Source organism: Excalfactoria chinensis, chromosome 21 (genome assembly GCF_039878825.1).
Source record: "Excalfactoria chinensis isolate bCotChi1 chromosome 21, bCotChi1.hap2, whole genome shotgun sequence".
NCBI lineage: Eukaryota > Metazoa > Chordata > Aves > Galliformes > Phasianidae > Excalfactoria > Excalfactoria chinensis.
The window spans coordinates 4,266,494-4,284,840 of NC_092845.1; the positions used below are offsets into that span (position 1 = coordinate 4,266,494).

An 18,347-nucleotide genomic window follows, 5' to 3' on the forward strand; every position below is an offset into this window, starting at 1 on the left:
CTCCTAACAACACCCAGCCACGTACACCTCACACACAATTTGGGGTGCATGGGGCACACAGCCCCCAACCAGCAGCACTAAAACAACACCTGGTCAGTGCACGGGTTGCTGTCCCCAGCACAGATGTGTGCCAGGCAGGGATGAACAGCATGGGAAGCAAACCCGAATGCGCAGCAGATGGAGCCAATTTGGCATTAATTCTCTGCTGGAAATGGTGGCAGCTCCAGAGCCATTCCCACAGCGTTGGCTTGTCCTTGGGGTCATGTCCTCAGGATACCCCTCCCCACCTCCTCCCATTGCTCCGACCCTGTGCTGAAACCAGCCTGGCAGCAGCTCATCTTCCCCTCCACGTATCCATTAGTTCTAAGAGCAGACGTTCCCTCATCACAAATCTCACCTCAATAAAATGTGACATTTTCCTGCCTTCACCCATTTATTGCACAACACGATCTCATTCTCCGGTGCCGATTTACATGCAGAAATTTTCTCCTCAATTTTTTTGTTTAATTGGGGAAGAAACTCTGCTACTTTTGTTGCATCCCTAAAATGGCAATTTACAAACCCTAGAGCGAGCTGTTTACGGATAGGCAAATTTCTGTTTAGCGCTCTTGAGATCTGTTTCCAAACCTCAGCTTTCCTTTATCACCTTGGATAAATCAAGAGGGATTTTTTTTGCTCTGTGCCTTTATTAACTTGGACGGCGCGTTTCCCTTTGGCTCAGCTATCTGCAGGGTGGGGATGGGCTGATGGGGAGGGCTGGTGCTCTGTCTATAGGGCAAGGCTGTCGTGGCAATCTGCTCGTGCAGCACCTCGCACCAGGATGCTGTCAGCCTGGGGCTGGAGGGCAGAGGTACAAATGAAATGAACAGGAGTTGCAAGCATGGTAGATGGGAGCTTGTTAGCTACCGGGCGTAGGTGATAATAGATGAGATAAAGCATACATGCCCGTACTGCTGTAAGAGAAGAGGGAGCAGCCCATGCTGCTGTGCCAATTTGCAGCTAAGTACAACAAAACCCCAGCAGACGTCCCAGGGAATTAGGTGCTGCTGGGAGAGCAGTGTGGGGAGCTGCTTATTTGCTGATGTTCAAGTGTGGAAGCAGCTGCAAGGACCTGTCAACCTGTGATTGCCCTGGAAAAAATCCCATCGTCCTGGCTTACCGAGATCAGAGCTGGAAAAAAAATCAATTGGGAGCTGAGATTGGATGGAGTAATGCAATATATATGGCTCGGCTACTTGAGTGGAAGGAGGGGATGGACAGCAGTGCCATACATGCCCTGTGGGTCCCCAAGATGCGCTCCAATTGGGTTGGATTCACTTGTCCCCACTCTGCTGTTCCTACACCCAAGGCTCAGTGCTGCCACACATGCACAAGGACAGCATGGAGAGAGCAAGGAGGTAAGTCCCAACGGCCATATATTGACCCTAGAAGCAACAGCCAAACCGAAGCACCCTGCCAGCCCCATCTCCCAACCAGATGGCATCAGACCGAGCCACAGCAATGCCCTGACAGCAAGGGAAGCACGGATGGGGGCTGCAGCAAAACCAGTGTCCCCCCTCCATCTCCAAGAGGATTTACGGGGCTGTCCCGGTGACACACCGTCTCAGTAACTGCAGAATGGCAGTTGTAAAAAATCCCATTTGCCGGCGTATTAGAATCCTATTAGCGCTCTCGGTGGAGAAATAACGCAGGCCCTCCTGGCGGGATTAAAGGGATGAGGACTCAGCCTCTGTAGTTTTATGGCCCTCTCCCCCATTTGCTGATCAAACTGACAGATATAAAGCTGCAGGCAAGAAGTGTCCTTGGCCCATAAGCCCCACAAGGAAAAAAAACCTTTGCAGGCAACACTAGTCCTGGCAGGCAGACATCACCAGAAGAGGCCACTCGTCCCTCCAGCCTGGTGGTTCAGCCCAGATTTGGGGGAAGAAGATCCATGGGCAGTGTAGGAGTACGGTGATGTGGCAGGAGGGACAACGGGACAAGCCCTGGCGCTGCCTCCCATGCCTTCCATCACTTCTCCAATACAATTTCCCTCCTTTTTGTGGTCTCGGGCTCACAGACACCCACCCAAAGTAGAGCACAAAGGTTTCATATCCCCATGACACGAACAAGAGCCAACACAGCACACAGGACAAGCCCAGCCCTGTGCCCCCGCAGTGCAGAGGAGGCAGCGCAGGGTGGGCATGAGCAGCTCTGCCTCTCCAGGGCTCCGAGCACGGTCTGGCTGGGGAGAATAAATAAATAATGGTGGACTGCTTGCTCAGCACGGATGTAAATAGTTCATGAGTTCCAGGAGATTTATTCCTCTCTTCTCGCCTTAACGAGCCCACAGCAGCCATGAGGAGACGGGCAGGTTCCCAGCTCACAGCTGCCAGCCGGCGTTTTTGGGGAGGAATGGGAGACTCACTCATCAAGCAGCACAGACCCACAGCACCAGCTCTCCTGGTTCCTCCAGCAGCTCCTGCCTGCCTCCAGCTGGGATCAACCCCCTCTGTGAAGCAGCAAATCCTGAAGATAGGAATTACGGATCCATCAGCCAACGAGCAAATGCTTCTCCTGACCCTTAAGGATTTGCTACGAGGTCCTTAATGCTGCTCCCATCTGCTGCCTGCCTTCATCTTGCAATCACTGCCTCGACCAGCCATTAGGACAACCCTTCTCTGGAGGTTTACAGCGAGGTCTTACACATGGCCAGGGGCTCCCAGCACCTCCCCAGCACCCACTCAGCTCTATGGCATGAAAACGGTCCATCCACGTGAGATCTGCAGCACAGTGAGGCATTAAGAGCTTTGCTCCTCATCCTGCAAGTGCCACCCAAGAGACAAACATTTGTGGCTGACGACTGTGGAACGAGTCAAGCTTCCATCCGAGCCTTTCATTCTGAGATCCGTTCTTTATTTCCAAAGCAAACTCAGTCAGACAGGGTTGTTGCAGGAGAATTTCTCCCATGCCGCCTCTCCCTGAAAGCCATCTAACAAAAGGGCCAGCAAAGCGTGTGAGCTCCACCAGGCATCCACCCCTGCTCACAGCACAGCCAGCACTGTAAAGGCTTTATCAATCCCCGGAGCCATCCAGCCTCCCCTGCCAGGTCTCTTTATTATGTGCCTTGACATTTCAAAGGGTTATATTTCCGCCTGTGAGAACCATCAGTCCAGCAGCACACAGTAATATATGGAGTAATAGAGTCTCAGCACAGCAGGTTTAATCTCATATAGCTGAAGCCCCTGGTGTCCTAGCTGAAGTAAGTTTGTCATTAGGAATTCCTTTCTCCCGACTGCAAGCTTGTTTTGTTTGGGGTTATTATTTTTCCCCTAAAGAGAAGAGAAACACTCAAGATTGATTTATGACTTTCCCATTTCCTCCGATGCGATGCAAACTGGTGAGCTCCAGGCAGGAGGAGAGGAGCAGAGATCCCAGTGCTGCTTCCAGCCCTGCAGTGCTGTGGGACAGCCTGGGGACCCCATCCAGAGCCAGCACATCTCCAGCCCCCGAGCCAGGACAGAGCCCTTTGCAAAGAGGACTCGGTGCCTTTACCAGAGCAGATTTACCAGCGGTGCTTGAGAGCTGTGGAAGATTAATGATCAGCCTTGGTGCATCCACTAATTCAACGAGAGGGCTGGCTCTGAAGGGGCAAGGCAGGGGAAAGGAATATCATCACGATATTTTTCACTATGCCAGCTTGGATTTGGGTGGATGAGGCAGCAACCAGGGCAGCAGAGACTGGAAAATCAGAGGTTCCTCTGTGCTTTTAGGGTTACCCAAGGGTAAGGGGCTCTGTGCCCACAGTCCCTGTTACTCCACACTACAGTGCCTCCAATTCACCTCCCAGCCTCAGTGCAGCACTCAGTAGGAAACACGAGCACATAACCATTTCATTTCCACAGGTACATCCCAATCAGCTGGGAAAGGTGAGGTTTGGAGGTCAGGCTGATTAAGCAAGGCTAGATGGCACTGCTGGAGATGAGCTCCTGTCCATACACCTCCATCCATCCCAGTGCTTCAGATCAGCCACCACTGAAGCTTAAGATATGACCACAGCCTGGTGCTCACAGCCTCCAGCCCATTCCATGCTCCTGGGACACAAAAGCAGCAGCCGAGGCCCTATCTCAGAGCCCCAAAGCACAGGAAAATCCGATTAAAGCCCAACACACCACCCCCAAACAGAAGCACTGCTGAATGAGAGGGCTGAGGATGCCTGCTCACCCCTGGGGCCTTGACGGTCGGCTTTGCTCTGCTGCAGGAGCTCTCCTTGCTGTGTTTGATTGCTTCTCTCCCCTCGAGCATGGTCATTCCTGGGATCAGAGCTTCGTGGAGGGAAGAGATAAAAAGGTGCCAGGAACGATGCCAAATCTCCATCCACTGAGGGCCAGCTGACGTTCTCCAGCTGCAATCTGGCTCTGCCCAGCAGTGATGCTCTGGCAGGTGCCAGGTGCAGGACCAGCGAGAAGCTCCGCTCAGATATTTTGGCTGTGACAACCAGGAGCTCAGCTGGCTCCTCAAGATCTTCAGATTTGCAATTGGGAAACTAATTGCAGAAGCTGACAGGGGTGGGCTGAGGGGTCACCCGGGTGCACCTGTGCAAGGAGGAGCCTCAATGGGCTGGTTATCTCAGCCCATTTAGAACCTGCATGAGGACATGTTGGCAAACACACTGGGTCCCTGCCATAACCCCGGCCAGGTCCTCACGTGCCCGGCATTAGGAGGCTGAAGTTTCTCCCTCTCTTTTGTCAGGTTGGATTTACTGCAACAGGAGAACGTTTCAGGAGAGATCTGTCATTGTTTGTGGCGGTTTGGAAAGCTCCTAAATATGCTCCGTGCAATCGCGAATGTAAATTGAATAGAAGGAAAAGCAATTTGTGAGGCATTAAAATCCCTCTGCAGGTTCCTTTGAAATGATCGATGTTTTAAACCGCGATGTTATCGAGACCTAACTGAGTTGGGCAACGCAATCCAATCCCCCGAGCCGCTGCCTTTGCAGGTAATGTGGGCCACGTCTGCTCCTGACCTCAGCACTGGCAATGCTGTGCTTGCCAAGCACTCTGTGATGCTTTGGGTACCTTCACTGCACCGAGCAGAGCTGCATGCAACACCTGGCTGAGCTCCCAGGGCTGCTCTGCTCACACACACTGCCTTTCCACTGTGCACACAACCCAGGCAAAGCCATTTGCTGTGATGCTGCTAACCCTTCAGAAGCACGTGGCATGGCCTTGCAGCCACTCAGCTCCCCAGAGCAAAGCACAAGCTGCAGTAAAATAGAAGCAATCACTGCTGCCCCGTCCCCACACACACGCACCAACACAATGCATGCGCATTAGGAGCAGTGCAGCACCATACATACATATCCACCTGCAAAGCAAGGGGCATAGCAAGGAGCCACGTGTTGTTCCACGCACTACAGGAGGAGCTGTGATACAAGGAGCAGGACAGGGCACACAAAGATGCTCCAAGCAACTACATCGTCTCCATCACTGCTCCTGCAGCACAGTTCTGCTGCAGACAGATAGGTGATGGTTTCTCTGCAAGAAAAGTTTCTCCCTAATCCCATTAGCTAGAGCTGGGCCTGTGCCCTGCAGCAAGCAGGTTGGTAGCCAACTGAAAGCCTTTGCTTATTGAAACAACTCGCTGCTGGAGGAGCGGACAGTCTGGTGCATGTAAAGCAGGAGCCCTTCTGGTGTCACAGAGGAAGGGGAAGGGAGAAAGGAGTGAGGCAGCAAGATGGGACAAGGGAGGAGAGAGAAAGGGTTAAGCTTGCTGCTTCCCTCCCAGCCCCACGCGAGTGTCTCTCAATCAGAGTGTGATTGCAATCAGCAGGAAGGTGCCGTTTGCATTAAACAGAGCAGACGGAGGAAAGAAAAAAAAAACAGACTGTGCAATCTGCAAGATTTATGTTAAAAAAATGGCAAACAACAATAAAAGAACCGTCAGCTTTTGCTCCTCTTCCCCTTGTTACTTTCCCCACTAGGGCATAAGGATGGAGCACAGAGCCCAGCTCTGCAGCTTGCCCCAGCCCCACTGCCCTGCTGCCCAAGCCTTCCCTGTGCCAAGCCCTGCAATCAGCCTCCTTTACTACTCATTTTCCCTCATGTTTTTTAATTGAATTCTCCGCTTCCTTCAAACACCACTCAATGAACCATTCATGTTTCCTTCAAACACCCTTGAAGATGTTGAACTGGGGAACACAGTGCATTAACAGCCCCAAACAGGCGCCCGAGGGGCAGCACCCATGGCATGCAGGCATTGGGGAGGAGCTGTGGGGCACAACACAGACCATTGGGATTTATAGCACGTCGGAGGCAACCAACCTGCTAGCTGCAACTTCAAGGTAAGGACAGACCTGAAGATGGCACTCATGGGCCACCCTTCCCAGAGCAAAGCTCCTTGCTGACCCCCCATCACTGAGGGGTGATTCAAAGCCCCCCCAGTACTCCCCCAGGTTACCATGTAGGGTGCAGGATGCCCCCCCTCCCCAGCCCCGAGAAACCATGTTCTGTTCATGCACAGAGCCTAATGCTGGGGAGGAAGGATGAGAAACTCCAGGAGTGAGGTCACACTTTGCAGGGGGAATAAAAGGGAGCAGAAAGCTTTGCTTCCATCACTCCGACATTTGCTGCTTTCCAGGTGCACTCAGCAGCACCTCCTGTCCGTATGCTGGCACACAGGGCTCCAGCAGCCCATTACCCACCTGGAACCCCTATGCCAAACTGGAGTTGATGTATGGCTCTGCATCAAGCCTCAATGGGAAGTGGATAAAATCCGATGGGGTTTTGCTCAGTGTTCTGCTTTGAGGGCCACGGCACGTTTGAAGAAGCAGCTCAAAGGGAAGCACAAGGGACTCTGAAGCCCCCCCGCAGCTTGGGACTGCATGAAAAAGCCCCCATGAGCTCGAGAACACCTTCACTGTCTTTGCAGAGCGTCTCAGAGAGCTCAGTCCTCAGCATACAGAACTCCAGCACTAACCCCTAACGCTCCATGGGGCAGCCACAGCCCTTTCCAACCCCACCGTGCCCATTGCCCACACACCCCTATGTGCCACATCAACCCCCAGGGATGGTGACCCCCCACCCCCTGGGCAGCTGTGCAGTGCAGCACTGCTCTTCCAGAGAAGAAATGCTTCCTAATACCCAATGTAAACTCACCCTGCTGGGTGGGTGCCCCCCAAAACCTGGCTGCGAGAGGCCCCATCCAGCCCAGCCCATAAGCACCCACACAGGGGATGGTAAGCAGGGCAGTGCCTTACTGAGAGATCTACTTGCTGGCAGAGCACCGTTCCTATGCCCTATGCATTATTGATGCCTTGCACCACAGCCCCCCTTTATCTGCCTTCCAAGGGGTTCCGCAGGAAAATGAATCTTTGACTCAGCAGTTTTGATCCCAGCTAAACGGAAGAGAAAGACCCTCATAGGAGCTCACACATCTACTGACTTCAACTCTTCCCCTTCTGCCAACCTCCGCCTGTCCTCAGGCTGCAGCCAACCCCACACCGGCCTTGGGGAGCGCTTAGGAAGTGCCCAACGCACTCGAGGTGCTGCCATGAGTGACATCAATCTGTGCCATGCATCAAACAAACAAATAAATACACGGAGGCAGCTGAAAAGCTCTGCATTGTTTTTCCCTATGTGCACCTAGACTCGCGTGCACTTAAAGCCAATTTTTCAAGCAATAAAACGCCGTTGAATTTTTCTCCATGAAAAATTCATTCTGTCTCACGACCATATAGAAAGAGAAGAAACAAACAAATAAATAAAGCTTTTCTTGGTGGAAAACATCACCCAGACAAACTCTGATGGAGCCTCCGCACTGCATGGAGGGACACAGCTCCCAACCACCCCACCACTGGGAAGCAGCAGCACAGCCCAAAGAAAGCAGGGGTAATAGAACATAGCATTAATTCAGAGCCATGCACAGAGCTGCCCCTTCTCCCCACCCTGCTCACAGTTCGTTATCGCTCCTCCCTCTCCTGCATCCAGGTTCTTTATAAATAGTTCTTTTAATCAGGGCTGCTCCCGCTCTGGGAGGTGATGTGCGATGCTGGCACTGGTTGCAAATGGGTGTCCCAGATCTATGTGGGGCTGCCTCATATCCTCAGCAGAGGGACATCAAGCCACGTGGGTTGACATGGCAGTGAGACGTAGCAGACCCTGTAGGTGGGGAAACCAGTCCTCTTTCCTCGCCTTCCCATCTCCTCTTGGCATTGCCCCACCTGGCAGATCACCTCCATGATAAGCAGATGGGAGGATGCGACCCCTGCGTCCCAGCATCCCATCTCAACCTGCTCCCAACAAAAGCCAAAACACCAATTGGTTTCCCAGTCCCCAGTATGAACACCACCACTGTGTAACCCAGGACCTCCATCCACACCAGCCATGGGATCGGTTTGCTGAGCAACACGCAGTGCCCCCAGGATTCCCCTCCTCAGACACCTGCAACCACAGTGGAGATGTTGGCATGCGGACACAGCATGGAAAGTGGCTCCCACTTCAGACAACAAATGGGCACTGTCATTATGGAACAACGTGAAAAATGGAGCCCTGTTTGCTTCACAAGTGCAGGAAGGGCACAGGAGAAGGATGCAGGAAACCCTTTGTATTGCCACTGCTCACCAATGGATGCAATAGACCCCTGTAGCATTGCTACTGCTCACCAAATCCCACCTCCTGAGCAAAGCACAGTTATCTCTCCATCTGCCTGCTGTCTGTGCTCTGCAAAGAAGGAAGCAAGCACAAAGTGCAACCCCTGCTGCTAATGCAAGGTCCTCGATTAAATGGGGATCCTGCCCTTCTGCAGGTGTGTACCTCTATAAGCAGTGGCATCAGACACAAGCACACATTGCACAGGGATGCTGCATGCTTCTAATTGCTGGCATTAGGGTGCATCAGCAGGACGTGTGCCCCTCAGGAGATGCCCTTCAGCACACTGTGCTCACCCTGTGCATGCACCCCCTGCATCTGACATCACTCAGCTTACTCTATGCCGTCTCTCCCCTTGGAATGGCAGATAACAAAATGGCATTCTTCAAAGAACCAAACCAACCCCAAAACCTGTTCCCGAGCTATTTTTTCTCCTCCCATGGCCTCAGCACAGCCCTCCTTCCGGCTGTGAGACAGCCCTGCTCTACCAGCTGGTGGGGAGAGAGGTCGAGCAAGTGACAGCCAAACCCCCTCCAGTGCAGACTGAGATCCATCACCAGACACATGGAGCAGGACGGGCAGTGTGGGAGACATTCCCTGCCTCAGAGCAGCACAGACAGCAAACCCTTCACCATCGCAGCACAGAGGTGGGCTCACAGCCCTGGCCCAGGAGACGCGTTCCTTATTGAAAGGCATCCAAATAACTGAAAAGATAAATAAAAGCAAGGCGGTAAAGGTGAACACGGCTGGCAGTGCCTCCTGCTCATTAGGAAAGGGGGCACTTAACACTACACAGACAGCAAATTAGCCTTTAATCATCGCCTTCGTTCGCTGGGTTTTATCTGTTAGCGCTGTAAGCTCCGGCACCTCCTTGGCGCAGGCAGCCCTGGGGACTCCAGCTCGCCTCCTGTTTATTCCCCAGCTGCTTTGTTGTCTCAGATCAGCAGAATTAGGGAGCCGTGTCGGCTGAGATACTTCTGTGCAGCCAGCGAGAAGTTCACACAGAAAATTGATATTCGCCGCAAATTATTGTGGATGATTTACTGGAATGAATTAACTCGCAGCGACGCGGAGAAAATTCCAACGCGGCGGCCGCCTGCATCCCTCCCTGCAGCAGCACAGCATCACCTCCAGCCATGCCATGCTGCAACCCCACACCTCACCCCTCCTGCAGGTTGGCACAGCCCGAGGTGGATGCTGGAGCACCGGGGGAATGTGGGCAGTGCCAAAACGCAGCTTGGATTTCAGCTTTAAGTTTGCTTTGTAAGGATGCTGGCTGCTGCCCATCCCAAAGCCACGAGGCTTGGGGAGAAGCCTCGGCGTTGTCAGCCCAAGATGCTCATCCCAGCACCCCGCAGGGAGAAGTGCCACCAAAGGGGGTAGGATGAGGAGATGGTGCATTGCCAGATCTGCTAGTGAATTAAATCACCTCATCTCAGTTTTGTACCACGGATAGTGTGGATACCGACAGACCCTGTGGGAGAGGCACCCTGCATGCACAGCACTGGGGAAGTTCTGACAGAGGTGGGAAGCAGAGTGCTGCTCACACTTCTGCTGTCTCTGTTTGCAGAGATAATGGCACCGACTGATCTTTTCCAGCCCTTTTGAAATCTCCAGATGAAAAGACTCCAGGCTTAGCACAGGGAAAAAGGACCACATCCCACTGGGACAGCTCTCCCCTTGATGCACACAGCCTCGTGGTGGTGGATCCCACAGCCCTGCCTGGCCTCAGGTCAGGGTCCCAGGCAGGACGTGACGCTGCTCAGCTCAGCACAGGGTTATGTCAAGTCAAGAGCACTTAGGGATCTCTAATTAGCACCTCTTAGTCCATCAGTGCACCCGGCCAGCGCTGCTCATACTGCAAGTCTGCTGACTTTGAGGGCTTACAGGAGGGATGAACTCAATCCGTCAATCCTGCACTTCCCTCCCACCACCACCTCAATCCTATACACCGTCAGCAGGGTTCATGGGTTCGCCCTTCCTACAGATGGGGCCCCCACAGGGTCCCACCATCCCCTCTTCTTGGCTGCAAGCTGCCCAGATGCCTCGCTGGGATTGCTCATAACCCTGAGCTCCCTGAGTGGCTCTGAGGATCCTCAGGGACTCACAGCATTACACACCAAGCCCTGCAAAGCCTAGAACAGTGAAGGACACAATGCAACGTGTGGGGACAGCCAGTGCCACCAGCTGCCATCCCCTCCCTGCAGTACCCAGCCCCATTCCCTGCGGTCTTCTCTGCTCACATGCAGCCCGGACACAAAACACTGCAAACTCTTTGAAATAAGCATAGAAATTGGTTTCCAGGCTCCAGCAGTCCCTAAATAATGGATGGTTAAGATAATAAAAAGAAAAAAGAAAAAAAAAAAGAAAGCGGTGCACAAAGTGGATTCAAAAAATGAAAAGGCAAAGTGTGTTTTCATTGCAAACCTCCAAGAAAAGCTGGAACAGGAACAGGGTGAGACGGAGGAGCAGCACCGGCTGCAGCCATTTAACCCCAAAGCTGCTCTTCCCTTTCCACTCTGCCTCAATGCAGATGTAATATATCCCGTCAGTGCAACATTTAGGCTGAAAAATGCACTGGTCTTTGGGAGATGTCTGGATGGAAGAGGAGGATGAGCACACAGCACAAGGCTGGGCTCTCTCCATCAGCGCTCCCATGTGTACCTGTATGCACTGCTCCAACTGCATCCCCACGCGGCGTAATTCACTCAACGGCGCTGTTTCACCGCGTCAGCAAAATGAAGAGATTCAATTACAGCCTTTGACTGGGCCTGCTTATTGTTATTTATCATACAACGCATCCCGGCTGCTGGGGGAGAGAGACATACAGGTGCTGCAGTGCTGCCTGTCTCACTGCTTAATTGAAACGCCGACACCTGGCTCACGTGGCCTGGAGCCGGGCAGTGCCCACTGCACTGCATCCAGCACATGTGCTCCCAGCCCAGCAGCACGGTGCTCCATCAGGGCTCAAACCAAGCTACCTGCATCCCCTCCACCCTGCCCACCTCACCCCTGACTGCTCCTCGCCCTCCTCTGCTCCCACTCGCAGCAACACACTGAGCCAACACCATGCGCTCCCTCGCCCTGCATCCATGTGGATCCAACTGGCTTTGGATAAAATGCAGACTCACCCTCAGGGATTGAACTCCCATTCACAGAATGGAAATGAATGACTGAGGAGCACGGAGCAGGCTGAGCCCCCGGCCAGCACTCCGGCTGCCATCCACGCACGGCGAGACACAGGCTCCATGTGCATCTCCTTTCCTTGGAGCTCCGTCTCCTGATGGTTTGTGACAGCCCAAGTTTTGTCAGCCAGACACATTTACCAAGGAAAAAAATAAGACAAAACGGAGCAAGCCAAAACAAGTTGGGGATGCGCTGGGGGAGGGGACGGGGAATAAAAGTGGGAGGAAAGGAAGGGTCCCCGGAGACAGCAGCCAATATGCAAACTTTCCCCATTTCCTCTGCCTACTCCGTGTTAACAACCAGACAGACATCTTGTATATATTTGATAAATAAGCCTCTCCGTTTTATTCAGGGGACTGAATTTGTAGCTATTATGATTCAAATGGCGTGACAGGTTCCGGATTGTTGTATTTTGTTGAGGTTTTTTTTTTGCTATTGAGTTTGAAAAAAAGAAAAACCCAACATGAAAATGGCAAGATTCAAAGCAATCTTCTTTGGCTACGGACCCCCACCGCGCACAGATGGACAGAGCCCACTCTATCCATTTATATGGAATAGAAAAGCCAGTCTGAGCACCTCTTGCGTTGAGATGGAAGGATGAGGGGTGCAATAAATAATTTAGAAATTGCTACCATCGCTTGATTCAGAGTGATGGATCTGGCATGTGTTACAACAAGGCACATGCTGTATTCATTACCCATCGAGCTACATTTTAATTTCTCCCTCATTAACCTTATCTGCGACTGGGGTTGTGCATCAAGTCAAATCCTTCGGATGTCAATCAATTCATTAGATGGTTGTTTGCTTTGTCATATGTGCTGTTATCGCTTATTAGCCTGCCACGCCGATCAATCAATCAAAGCCAGGGGACGGGGATGCACCGCAGCAGCTCAGTGCTGCTCTGCCACAGCAAAAGCACAGCCCCAAATGGTCCCACACAGCCCCACATGGCCCCACATGGGGACAAAGACCCAGCAGCCAGCAAATATTCCCCACTCAGCCTCCTCCAGCTTTGTTTCAGGCCGCTGAAGCATGCAATAAGTGTGTACAAGTACCAATACGTCCCGCTAAGTGCTGGCAGGGCTTCAGACCTAGCACAAAGGATGGCCCAGCAGCACAAGAAGACCCCCCCCCTGCCCCCTTTCAGCATCACCTGTTACTGCATACGATGGGACAGGGGCCAGATTGGGGCGAGCACCGCTGTGCCAAGGAGGGTCCCAAAGGGAACTGGGAGCCCTTGTGCAGCTGCTCTGGTTGGAAATGCTGAGGGTGGCACAGCACGGGCATCCCTTTGGTGCTGCAGGTGGTGGAGAGCTGGCCCCTCCATCCTGCAGCCACAAAGCACAATGCAGTGCTCCTGCATGCAGCCGTGCTACTCTGATTCCCATGCACATGGGCAAGCAGGTGCTGCGGGCAAGGGTGTGAGTACAGAGGAACAGAGGGAATCCCAGTGTGAGCACTTCAGCTCTGCTCAGCGTTCCCCCAACCTCATAAAGTACAGCGAGGGCGTGCAGGCTTGGTGTTTGCTCATGGTGTTCAGTGTAAAGGTGGGATATGACTCACTCACAGCAGAGGTGCTTTGCTGGCTCACCACCCCCCGGGGGAAAGCCTGAAGATAACCAAGCACAAGAGAGAGGACAAGGACATCCCAGGCTGAAAACATTGGCAACAAAGAGCTGGAATCCAGCAGCAGCAACCACAGCCAAAAAAAGGTCAGTTACAGCCATTTTCTTCTGAGCATCAGTGCTCACATCTTGCAGGACTCCCACGAGTGCTGAGCATCACCAGCTGATGCCACAAGCTCCAAGTGACACCAAAGGACCTCATCACCCTCTCCCTCATCAGCAAGGCAAGACAGACCTGAAATTCATTTGCTACCAAATCCTTATTTTCCACCAAACCCCTTAAAAACAACGACTGGCTCCATTTCTCCTAACGTTTCCTGAGGAACGCTCCCTTCCTGAAGGATCATCCCAAAATCCCCACTGTTTTTAGGGCTCATCCGACCCCATTAGCACACCTTATTTGCTATGGGCACCGCAACAGACTTTCACACGTCTTCCAGGTCTGTCTGTCTGCTGGGTAGAATGGAAAGCCACATCCACAGGCTGCAGGTCAGGGCTGTGCATGCAATCTGCCCCCCCACGACGCAGGTGGGGAGGGCAAGCAGGCAGCACTCACCTCCCAGCCCTCCTCTTGGCCAACGCTGGCAGTGGCAATGGGATTTGCCACAAGGTGCTGGCAGTGCCATGTGCCAACACTGAGCTTCTTGGGGATGCTCCGAGCTGAGGGTGCCTTGGCACAGAAATGGTCCCCGAGGTGGGGACAGCAGGCAGCCACCCAGGGATGGATCTGGACATAGTGGAAGTTGGCAGTGGTTAATTTGTCATCATGGAAACGGGCAGCCCAGGTCAGTGCTGGTGGTGGAGGAGCGCTGCTGTCTGTGCTCTGTTCATTTTTTTTTTCATTTCTTTTAAGGGGATTTCATTTAAAAAAGCTGCCTTGATAAGGAATTTACCGGGGCAAAACAAGATTACACCCAAGCTCAGAGTAGCTAAAAGCAGCGGCGCTGCTGGGCACTCAGAGGCTGCTGCGTGCACTGTCTCTCTATCATCACATATATCCTTCTATCTAATCTATCTAGCACCGTATATACCCTTTAGCTCCCCAGCTCTCACAATCCCTGCCCTCTATCCATCATCCCCCTATTCATCAACACACGTCCAGCTCTATCTACCCAGCCATCACTATAAATATCCCATCCATCCATCTCTCCCAATCTATCTCTCATCAGAGAGTTCCTCCCCCTACCTACATATATACATGTACATGTAGATAGGCACACACCTGTCTACCTGTCATCAGCAGCACTCTCCTCTTTGCCCCTTCCACCCTCCATCCCTCACTCACGTACCCTCCCATCCTCCAGCCCATCCATCACAATCTGCTCTGCCGCATTTACTACATGAGGGCACCCAATATTTTGCCATCTATCACCAATCCAAGCAGCAGGACCCCATTCCCCATGCCCTGGTGCATCAGGAGAGGGTACTGCATGGGTTACATTGCTGGGAGCAGCACTCTGACCTGGCTAAAGATTTTAAAGCAAAATCCAACCAGCAGCCCAGCAGTATGAGTGCCCCATGGCACCCTGCATCCTGCCAGGCTCTCTGCAGTGCTCTGCAGTAGCAGTGTGCAATGGCAGGAGGGCATTCTGGCGGCGTACTGGGGGGGCAGAGCAGTGAGCACGAGCCTCTCAAACCTGATATTCCCTCTCCAAACCCATTCCTGAGCCCCCTTCATGCTGCAGCCTCCCCACGTGGCCCCAGGGCAGCTCCGTGCCAGGGCTGTTGGACCCGGGGGGGGGGGGGGGAGACACACAGAGCAGCACCACATGATCTGCCAGAGAGCAGAAAAGCACAGGCAGTGCTTAAAAACTGAAAGCTGTTACTTTAATTACGGCCTTTCTGCTTTATCACCAATAGCATTTCTCACACATTCATCAGCAAACCTGGTAATAAATCAATCGCGGGTAGCCAGGAGCTGCAGTCTGGCTCCTTCCCCTTCCCTTCCCTGCTCCCTCTGAGCTCTCGCCCCATTAGTATGCAGTCCAGCACTGCTGCTCTGTGCATTTCTCATCGGCTTTGGGCTGGAAGCCGGCAGCAAGGCGCTGCCCCCGGCATGGATTGCATACAGGCAGCTCGGGCTGCAGGATGACAGACGTGCCAGCACCTGGTGGGACGTGGTGAGGGACCGAGGGGGGCTTGGGGACATGGGGATAAGGCAGGTGGGTAGAAACGGAGCTGTGCCCTAAAACCCTGGTGGTGAGCTGCAATGGGCAGAGGGGTGACCACCACACTGGCACAAAACATTATCCATGCACTAACACTAACACGCACCCCTTCTGGCACCCACTGGTAAGCCCAGACACACAGCCCAAGGCCAAGGGAGAAGCTGATGAAGGAGTTTTCGTGACTCTTTGCTGCACGCTTCAATTCTATTTCTTACTGAAGTGCTTCTGAGCTACACACTCCAGCAGCAGAGCCCAGCTCCTCACTGCACGCCTTCACCCAGCACTGCCCAGATGTGCACAGCAGCTGCCCAGATGTGCATGGCACACCGCTGGGCTGCACTGATATCCAGGCAGGGCTGCAGGGGGAGCAGCCACTTCATCTCTTGGTCCTCTGCTCCACATCAGCCCTGCTCATTGGTGACCCCCCATTGCTAGACGGGCTCCTTCCAATTCCTGGTGGAGTAAGTGTGCAAATCAAATTGACCTTGAGCACTAATTGGCCCTCTAATTAGCACTTTCAACAGAGAAGCAAAGGACCGGGAGGAGAGCATCTTTTCAGAGGAGGTGGCAAAGCCTTGGCCTGGGGAAGAGGAGCAGCCACTCTCTGCTGTGTGTTCCTGCATGCAGTGAAAGGACAACTACTGAAACCCCCTCCCTGAGGCTAACTCTCAGCTCTGGTATGGAAGGATGGTGCACAGAGCCAGGCAGAGCAGCCCAAGCCAAAGGGCACCGCTGCATCCCAGGGGTGTTCTGGGGCCACCCCTCCTGGCTGGCTGTGGAGCTCAGCTCCAGCATCCCCCTGCCCAGGGATCCAACCCATCACACACCACCTCCCTCCATCACACTCACATCCCTCATCCTCCCACACCCAGGCAAGCGTTTCCCTCTGCTTATCCCCTCCTTTAGCCTCCCCTTAGGAGCTCCGGGCTTGACATTTCCATCCACCATTATTTACAGGAGGTCAGTCCTGCAGAACCACTCGCAGGTTCCCTCCCTCTCTGCTGGCTCTGTGGTCCAACAGCTCACTGCAGATGTCATTAATTCAGCAAATCCCCAAATCCCACCCTCCTGCCACCCCCATCCCGGGGACTGTGCAGACACCACGTGCTAAAGCTGACAGCAATCAGAACCATTTGCTGCCAGCAAGCCCAGGGAACCCCATGTGGGGGTCCAGCAAAGCAGGGAACCCCAGTGTGGGGCTGGCCTGGCTCCAACCGCTACAGGGTGAAGCAGAAGAGCAGCACTGAGGCGGGCACTTCAAAACATAAACCCGAACCTTTATACATTTTTCTTCCCTGTAAATAACAGCTCCATGCTGACTGCTTGCAGCTCGCAGCTCTCGGCCCCATGCACTCCCCATGCGCTCACCAGCTGCTGCCTCCCTCACCTCCTTGCTTCCCTGACCATAACTACTCTTTAATTATTTAATGCCTGCAAAATACCTCGAGACTTGCATTGGAAGGGAGATGAACTGTGCGACCTAAAATCGGTCTTTTCCATCTCAAACTCCTCACATTTTATCCTGGGATGAAAGGAGCTCTATTAGGCAAAGCATCAGTATTATTAGATTTCCTTGGAGTCCTAACAAACGGATATTAGATTATTACTGCAGATGCATTTCTAAGGCACTCATCACCAGAGTATCTGGGCATCAATTACACAGATCTAGAGATAAAAATGCTTTCCCTGAGAGAAAAAAGAGTACAAAACCCCCTCTTCTCTTTGCCTCCTTTCCCCATTTCTTCCCGTCCGCTCCCCTCCCACTGCCTTCAGCAGAGCTTGAGCTGCTTACAAGGAAAGCTCTCCGGCTGATGGGCAACCCTAAATCTTTGAACCATCTGAAGCTGTAAAAGCTTTTTGTAAAGACTGGCAGGAGTCAGCTGAAGAGATTTCAATGTGCAAATGGACATAAAAAAGATGCCAGAAGAGGAACGAAGAGTCAAGATTCGTTGTTCTAAGGACAAAGGGTTTGCCATTAAATGAGATGACCCGGTGGCCTGGCTGCAGCACCTACAGGTCACACTGCAGGAGGAGGGGTGAAGCTGGAGGGGGAGAATTGGGAAAGCAGCAAAGTTTGGCTGGTAACGTCTCTAATAATTCACTGCATTACTGTCTCCATTATGCCGACCCGCAGGAATTGTGCTGGATACTGAACACACAGATCCATGGTGAAGAGTGCTTAAAGGCTGAAAAGATCAAAGTCAGAGAGAGAAAACAAGGAGCGGGAGCTGGCTGGGATCCTGCAGCACTCAGACTCTTCTCACCTCCAGGTCCTAATGGGAACGGATCCGGACTGGGATGGTGCATCATCCCATTGCTCACTTTGACCTTCCCTGCCCTTCCAGAGTGCCTCACAAAAGCCAAACCACACTGAACAGTCACTCCACTTCGGCAGCTGGTTCTGGAGATGCTGCCTGGCCCCGTTTCAAAGCAAAGCACCAATGGATGGCTGCAGCTGGCAGCGCTGTGCTGTGCCCCTCTTCCAGCCCACCATGCTCACAGCCCACCACTATGGTGACTGGGGGGGTCACCATCCCCGGGGGTGTTTGTGGGGATGTGGCACTGAGGGATGTGGGCATAGTGGGGTGATTTGGGCATCTCAAGAGGTCTTTTTCAACCTGAATGATTCTATGCTGGCTCCAGCTGAGCAGAGGTGACAACTTGCTCCTGTAGGACAAGCCAAGAGTGAATGGAGACTCCAAGAGCACCCCAAGCTCCGGTGCTGGAGGGCAGAACACACG

General features: G+C 53.0%; 1 protein-coding gene across 4 annotated transcripts in view; it reads right to left on the reverse strand.

Moving 5' to 3' along the window:
* The window catches only part of LOC140261379 (protein CEPU-1), a 219,655-nt gene that overhangs the window by 176,839 nt on the left and 24,469 nt on the right, over positions 1-18,347 (reverse strand). The window lies entirely within an intron of this gene.